Below are 8,581 nucleotides of genomic sequence, written 5' to 3' on the forward strand. Positions count from 1 at the left end.
GTTTATTGATTGGGTGCAATTGCAAATATTCTATGATGGAATCACTACATCCTCAAGAAATTCATTGGATAATTCTACTGGTGGATCATTGCATATGAAGACTCCTAAGGAGGCCATGGAATTGATTGAAATAGTTACAAACAATCAATATCTATATTCAAGTGAAAAAAGTGCCAATTCCAAAAGAGGATTAATGGAGCTTGATGTCTTTAATACCCTCATGGCTCAGAACACACTCATGCAACAACAAATCTTTGTGATCACAAGCGAATGGAAGAGATGCAAATAGTTGCAGTCAACACACAAAAATCTGCTTATGATCTTAATGGAAGAAATCAATTTGAAGAGAACTTTGAACTATTCAGCTACGATCAGTCAAGCATAGAGCAAGTTAATTTAATGAGCAAAACTTCCAAGCCACCCCAAAATGACCCATACTCCAAAACATACAACCTTAGTTGGAGAAACCACCCAAATTTTGGATGGAGAAACCAACAAAACTAAAACCAAAGAAATGGCTTCAACAATTCCCTTTATAACCAACCCACTCAAAACCAACACAAAAATACACAAAACACCTTCTACAACCTCCAAAATAACTTTTCCACACCCCCAGTACACCTACAAAATAACCCTTTCAATTCTTCAAACAATTAGCACCAACCACAACCACAACCCACACAACCTTTTCAAGATTCTCAAAGGTTCTCTAATCTTGAGTTTGCTCTGAAAAAACTCACCCAAGAAACTAGAGAATTCATGCAAGAAACAAGAAGCTTTAGGGAAGAAACAAGGTCTAATTTCCAAAATCAAGGTGCTTCAATTAAGAAATTAGATATGCAAATTGGCCAACTTGCTCAACAATTAGCAAAACCTATAAATACCTTCCCAAGTGACACTAAGGTCAATTCAAGAGAAGAATGTAAGGCAATCATGTTGAGAAGTAGGAGAATTGTAGAGAAAAAAGCCACCAATCAAGAAGTGCACAATGAAAAGGCTTCGAATGAGGAACTGGAGGAGCAAAGCCAGAAACAAGAAGCCTCCACACAAAGTGACATTCCAAAGAAGAAGGAGGCAGTGAATGCATACGAAGCAAGGATACCATATCCTCAAAGACTCAAGGGAGAAACCAAAGAGAAGCAATACTCCAAATTCCTAGAGGTATTCAAGACACTCCACATCAACATTCCTTTCATAGAAGCACTTGAACAAATGCCATTGTATTTTAAGTTTATGAAGGAATTGTTGTCAAATAAAAGATCCTTGAAAGGAAGACAAACTATGGTAATGACTAAGGAGTGTAGTACTATTATTCAAAGAGATTTACCGAGGAAGAAAAAGGACCCAGGAAGCTTTCAAATCCCCTACACCATAGACAACATAACATTTGAAAGAGCATTATGTGATATTGGTACAAGCATAAATCTCATGCCTCTCTCTATGTTGAAAAAGCTCCAAATCCATGAATTGAAACCAATAAAAATAGCTCTTCAATTGGTGATAGATCCAGGAATCAAGCACTTGGAGTTGTGGAGAATGTTTTGGTGAAAGTGGAGAAATTCTTTCTCCTAGCTGATTTTGTCATTCTTGATATGGAGGAAGACTACAACACCCCCATCATTTTGGGGAGGCCCTTCTTAGCTTTGGACAGGACTTTGATAGATATTGAAAAGGGAGAATTGATGCTAAGAGTGCATGATGAACATCTAGTGTTTCATGTTTTCAAGACCATGCATGATTCCACTCAAGAGGAGAATTGTGTGAAGGTTGACTCCATGGATCCAAATTTAAAGGAGGCACCTAATGAATCACTTCAAGAGCTTCTAATTCCTTGTTTAAAAGAAAGAAAAGAAGTAGAAGTGGTGCAACAAGTTGAAGGAACCATTGGAGCCAAGGAGAATTTGTAACCAAAGCCTCCATATGTGACAACCAACAAGATCTCTCCTGACCTTGAGACTAAAACATGCATTAAGAATGAACCACCACCTGAAAAAGAGAAGAATCTCAAGAAAAAAGTGCCTAGAGGTTGGAGAAACAAGAAGATCTCTACTGAAGATTTCTCACCAAGGGATAAAGTAATGTTAATTTACCAACCAATGGATCCATCTCCACATTTCTCTATATATTACACATGGTGAACAAAATCCTTTCTCTTGAGCATGTAGAGATCATCAAAGAAGACATTGGGAGGAAGTCTACTATGAGAGGAGAGGAGTTGAAGCACTATGATCATCACCCTCCTTAACAAAGAACAACCGTCAAGCTAATGACGATAAAAGTGCGCTTGTTGGGAGGCAACCCAACGTGTGGTAACAAATTTCTTCTTTACTTTCTTTATTTTCAAATAAATTGGTATGTGATTGCAAAGAACAAGTTTGGTGTTGTTGTCCAGGATGATCAGGGAAAAGTCTTCAGGTTTTCAACCATCTCTTCCATACTCTCAGCCCCAGACTCCTCGAGCTCCGCATACTTTTTTCGGGCTTTAGTAACCTCATCCTCCAAATCAAGTTTCTCCCCAAAAATCCAGGTATAACTCTCTTCAGCTTTCTTCTTCAACCCCTTCGACATGGCTAAAGCAGTCTCCGCTTGTTTGATTTTGGCCGAGCTTTACCACAGTCAAAGAGTAGTGCGTCTCTCTCTTCCTCTAACTCTTTTCTGGACTCCCTTAAGGAGGCCACTTTGGCCTACGAAGCCACCAGGGAGCTACAAGTGGCATTGTAGGGAGTCTTCTCCAATTCCCTAGCCAAGGCTGCATATATACCCACAGTCTGAACTCCACCTCGGGCAAAGAGCTAAAGGTGGCTTTTGATGGCCACATCATCCATGCTGATGTAGTTATAAGGTAGGATGTGTTTTTCACTCCAAGCAAGGCTGTCAAAGTCCTACTTGTATATGCTCTTCGACTCTGAGGTCTTATGCTTCTTAGGATTCGGTTCGGCAGTAGAGGGTGATAGACGAGTTACTTGTTTGGCCGAGTTGAGAGGAGAAGTAGATTGAGAGGTCGGGTCATGAATAATCTGTAGAGAAGTTGACATGCCCAAGTCTAACTTTGAGGGCGAGAACAGGTCGGCAGTTTCACCAGCTTCTTTTAATTATATGTTCCGCACAACAACGTTCTTCCTAGTAGAACGAAGCATTTTCATGGCACACGACATAGGATCCATCCTTTCTGCAACACCCAAATGAAGGCACATTAGCCATCAACACAATTTTACTAGCAAAATCTATAAATTGAAGAGAAAAGTACCTAGCTCGGACTGAAGCTGGCTTGGGTTCCCTAAATACCTCTTTGTGTCCAGATAAGAAATTCGTCCCTAGAACTCTTGAAATACCCCGACCACACTCTCTTCTACCTTGTCTAAATCATCCAATTTATACTTAACTATCACATGGTTTTTTTCCAATACAAAGAGAAAATGGGCCCATCCTCATCATTTAAGAAAAAAGGCCAGACACCCTCTACAGATCGGACCTTAAAGAAGTAATTTTTAAAATTGTGGAAGGACTTATCAAAAATAGAAAAAACTTTCCTACCCTGAATAGAACGGAAAGAATGCCAACCTTGTTTCTTAGAACTGAAGGGTTTGGTGAGGACGAAGAGCAAAAAGAAGACCTTAAAGGAAGGTCGGACATCTAGTTCCTAACAAAGAAGTTGATATATTTTTAAGAGGCCCAAGAATTAGGATGCAATTAGGTAAGGACAACGTTGCAAAATTTAAGATCTTCATTTCAAACTCAAAAAGGAAAGGTAACCCCTAACTTCGTGAAAAAACTATCATAGACATATATGAAATGTCGTTCCAACCTATCAAGTCGGGGGAAGCAAACCCTCTTCTCAAGGTCAGCAACGACAATCTCATAGTTCCTCTCATCCTTTCGACTTAAACATAGCCTATGATGTCTACAAAAGGCCTCGACATATTCATTATCAATCATAGGGACAGGGGTAAGAACAGTTAAATCTATCCATTTCAAGTCAGATGGGACCTTAGACGACATGCTGTGAACTACTGAACGAGACATACAAGCTACACCTACAATACAACAAAACAAAAAGCCATCACTATAAATTGGACAAACAAGACAGAAAATTATAAGGTTGGATCAATTTAAAAGGTTGACACTAACATCCCGAACATAAAACGATGTAATACAGGAATTCACAAACTCAAAAGAGGTCGGGTCAACATTGCGAAACCCTCCCAGAGCACAAATAGTCATATAATTCCTCTCACATATAGAAATGATGCCATTTTCTATACAAAAATAGCATCATTTGGGGACAATATAGAACCCCACATTCAGAACTATAACAGCAGTAAAAATCTTTCCAAATCTTTTCAAACAACCAAAATAAGATTTTCAAGAATGCAAAACCTCAAAATCAAAGTTGCAAAACACAAGAAATATTTCAAAACTCCAAAACCAAGAACATGGAGAAAAAGTAGAAATCAAGAAAAAATTAAAATATAGTACAGACATGAACGTTCCTATCCGAGAATGAAGCAAGATCTACGAGAACCTTAAGATAAAAAAATCTTAAAAGGGGAACAGTTACACAAACGAAGAATGGAGGAAGAAGAAGATGAAGATAACGAAAAAAAGAAAAAAGAAAAAAGGTGAAGCATTTATAAGACACAAGGGGCAAAAAAGACATTTCGCATCCCTCATTAATGACGTGCACAGATCCTGTAACACCTTTACTTTTAACGCCTTATGATCGTACTAAAAGTTCAGGCGTTACTTACCTCTAATCCATTAATTCATATTATAATTATTTAATATTGAGCCTTTGCGAATATAATTCCAATTTCTTAGTTACGAAACCGAAAAGTGTTTACTTTAATTCCCTTAATAACATAATTAAATCCACATAATAATAATACATAAACTTATTCAAATATTTCTCAAATACAAGTCATGTCCCTCTAAAATTACAAAAGAATAAAAGACGAGGGAAAAACAAAATCTAAAGTTAAACCAAATACAGAAAATAAAGATACATATATGTAAATAAAGCATCCTTAGCTCGGTCGCGGCTTCGCGCCAAAGCTTCCTGAATCTGTCATTGAAAAAGAAATTCTATAGGGGGTGAGAACATCGTCCTTGAAAGGGTTCTCAGTAGAGGGTTTAAGAATTGTCATGAGAAGATATGTATAAAGAGAAGATTTGATTTTAAGGCAGTGATTAATGTTCGTCCTATGAATCTTTTAAAAACCAACGACTAGTCCTATGAATCTTTTAAAAACCAACGACTAATCATCCGAAAGCACTTTTCAAAAATCAATATTTAAATATCCAGAAATCCAAAATCTTTCTTTTCTTTTAAGAAAATCTTAATCAGTTTCTTAGATTGTATGAATGACCAACTTGTTCCAAGCATAGGTTCATTAAGTCTATGCTGAACCAACTTGATTTTTCATACTTCACTAAAACCTCTGTCAGGAACCAACCACGCAATCAATCAACACAATCATCAATTCAGCACCAAAACTCAATCTCAAAAGTATCACACCAGGACAAACACATGCAAAATAGACAAGGAAAGCACAGGTATAGATAGCAGTTACAACAAGTAGCTCAGATAGCAGTTAAAGACAGTTAAGTAGTTAGGCAAACCATAACAAATTCAAACCCAAACCAAGCATGCAAATGCACATGATGCATGTCTACCCTATGGCTAACGAGCTCATTTATCGGTTATATAGCCAACCCGACATGTCCGGTAGCTAACCTGGGCATCATCCTCTTGGAAACTGGTGAGCGGTACAGTACCACGATCCTCACCTGGTGGGCGGTAAACCACCTCGATTCCTACTATCTGCGGGTGGTAAACCACTGCGATCCGCACAAACGTCTTAAATTAGAAAACAACACACACGTGGGCGGTAAATAACCACGATCCCCACAACATATCGACACTGGACAAGCGGTAAATCACCACTATCTTTGCCAGGCCAAGCTCAAAAACAGTTTTATTTTCAAATTCATTATAAAAAAATTCATACATTCATTAACTCATATATGCATCTCCGGCATATTCGCAACCTTTCGCACTTCCCCAATTAATCAAATTTCACGGCAAAACCTCTAAGTTTTAGAGCAGTGACAACCAATCTCATTTCTTTGAATTCATCAAAATCCTTAAACCATAATTCTATAATTCGTATTAATTTAATAAAATTCATTTCCGTTCAATCAAATACCTGAAAACATACTCCTCTTTATAATTAACAAAACCAAATTCATTCTGTTGAAAAGTAATTTAAATAATCATTTTTTATCCAACCAGAAATCCCAAACCATACTATTTTCTTTAGTCAAATCATTCAATTAAAATAATTCTTCAAATCTCAATTAACCAAAAATAAAATTTCCAAAAATCCTCATAAAAATTTTGACAGCACCTCCCCTAAAATTCGGACTTTGCCACCCTATCCGGGTCCCAACCAAACCAAACCAAATGCTTGTCAATCATTCAAATCACTTCTAATAACCACTATCACGACAATAGCACTCACTCAACTGAAGGAAATCAACAAAATCCAGAATTCAATCAACCAATCTCATAAATCCCAATTTAAATCAACTTCAACCGCATCAATCAATAATTTAAAATTCTTGACCTTCTCAAATAGTTTCAAACCAATCAATTCCTCAAACCCCTTTTGAATCATTTCCAGAATAGCAAATTATTCTCAATGAACAAACCGTTACCAAATATCAAGTCTTTTCCAGATTTGTTTTTAAATCAAATTTCGATATCAAATTGGGTTCAATATCAAATCAAATGATAATATTAAATATTTTCTAAAATCAAAACACTTCCAAAATTATACTAAATATCAATATTAAATCTCTTCCAGTAATTCAAGAAAAACCACTTCAACATCACCAGCCAACTAATAAGAATATTTAACTTTCTCAATCGATCGACCAATTAGTCAAACAAACAATCTCTCTCATTCAACACAACTCAATTCAATTCATAAGACTCACGAAATCACAAAAATATACTTTACGCATTAATATCGACTCATAACAACTCTAGAAAGTAAAACAAGTTTTAGAAAGGCGCCCCTACCTCGAATAATCAAAACCCATAGATCAAACACATCAAATAAACCTTTTTCTCTCAACTTGCACTCAACGGAAGCTGCATCCGCCGCTCTGTTTACTTCCATAACAACAGAAACAGCTTTTATTTCAACCATGCAATTACCGGAACTCGACCCTAGAATGTCAATATCATGAAATTCTCAATACTCTATAACAAAATAACAGCGGTAAGGATATCAAGGTTAGAATAACTTACTGCAGCTAGAGAAAACAGAATGATGGAGTAACAAAGGACAGAATTAGGGACCTGCACATCCGTCGTAATGGCAATAAAACCATTCCTATTGGTAAGATAGCAAGGACACCAGCAAAATCAAAATAGCGGAGAAAAAAAGAAATGGAACAGATTCAAGAAAGGAGGAAGTAGTTACCGGTAAATCTGGCCCAGTTTCGACGACGGCGTACAGTCGAGTAACTAGCAACAATCAAAACCCAAGAAGACAGAGGCTTCAGCTGCATTCTCCGGCGGCCAGCACAGCGGCGTGAAGCTCCAGGGACCCAGCAGCATCATAGGTGCAATGACGGCAAGCCCACCAGCTTCGGTGACGGTGGAGGAAAGGCGGCAACGGCGCTGGGCGTGACCCTTCTCTCACCGCGACTCTCTCTCGTGGTTCTGCTCTCCCAACGATGACAAGGGTGATAGATCGGTGGCGAGGCAACGACAGCGGCAAGTTGGATGATCGAAACCTTCAGTGGCGGCGATGGAGTCCACGAATGGCATAGCGGCGGCACTGATCCTCCCCAGCTCGTTGGAGTTTCAGGCCCGTGTCTCTCCTTTCTCGTCTGGGCTTAACACTCACGAGAATCCAGCCATGGTGGTGATGGGTCGGTGGCGCACCTCGGATGGCGATGCATGCGACGACTGCAACAGAGCAGGACGATCAGCAGTGGAGCAGGCTCGGTGGCAGTAGGCAGTGACGCCTCCCTCTTCTCTTCTCTCTTCCCTGTCGCAGCCTCACTCCCTCTCTCGCTCTGTGGTGGTGGTGTGTCCCTTCTCCCTTCCCAGACTCTCTTCCTCTCCGCCCTCCCTTTCTTTCTTTCTTTCTTTCTTTCCTTTCTTCGCTTTTGCGTGTGTGTGTCACTTGAGTGGAGTGAGTGCTGTGAGGGATGTAAGCGGCGGTGTGTGTGTGAGGAGCGTGTAAGGTGGGAGTGATGTTAGAAATTAGGGTTGCGGTTTTAGGTAAAGTGAGTGAGTGAGGGTAGGATTAAGGTAATTTTTAATAAAATTAGAGGTATAGAGTATTAATTAAAGTGTAATGCTAGGGGGCAGCAACTTTGGTATTTTGTAACCATCAATTGGCCATCAATAATTTTTTTAATGGTGTGAGATTACATCAAATGATGAGAAATCACTCACTTTTCTTTTGATGGTTAAGTGCAGGCCATAAAATTATCAATTTAATCTCATAAAATTATTTTAAAAAATATTATTTAATTATCAATTTGTTAATTGACTTTCAAT

General features: G+C 38.5%; 1 long non-coding RNA gene across 2 annotated transcripts; it reads right to left on the reverse strand.

Moving 5' to 3' along the window:
- Positions 1 to 4,615: 4,615 nt before the first annotated feature.
- On the reverse strand, positions 4,616 to 8,172 carry LOC127741140 (uncharacterized). Of its 2 annotated transcripts, none has more exons than XR_008002103.1 (4): positions 7,491 to 8,172; positions 7,316 to 7,400; positions 7,085 to 7,234; positions 4,616 to 5,062 (listed from the first exon to the last, which is right to left on the reverse strand). It is a non-coding gene; the product is annotated as an uncharacterized LOC127741140 (long non-coding RNA). The 2 variants fall into 2 exon arrangements; XR_008002104.1 differs by having other exon boundaries at positions 4,616 to 5,082.
- Between the last annotated feature and the right edge of the window lie 409 nt (positions 8,173 to 8,581).

This window comes from Arachis duranensis, chromosome 1 (genome assembly GCF_000817695.3).
Source record: "Arachis duranensis cultivar V14167 chromosome 1, aradu.V14167.gnm2.J7QH, whole genome shotgun sequence".
Lineage (NCBI taxonomy): Eukaryota > Viridiplantae > Streptophyta > Magnoliopsida > Fabales > Fabaceae > Arachis > Arachis duranensis.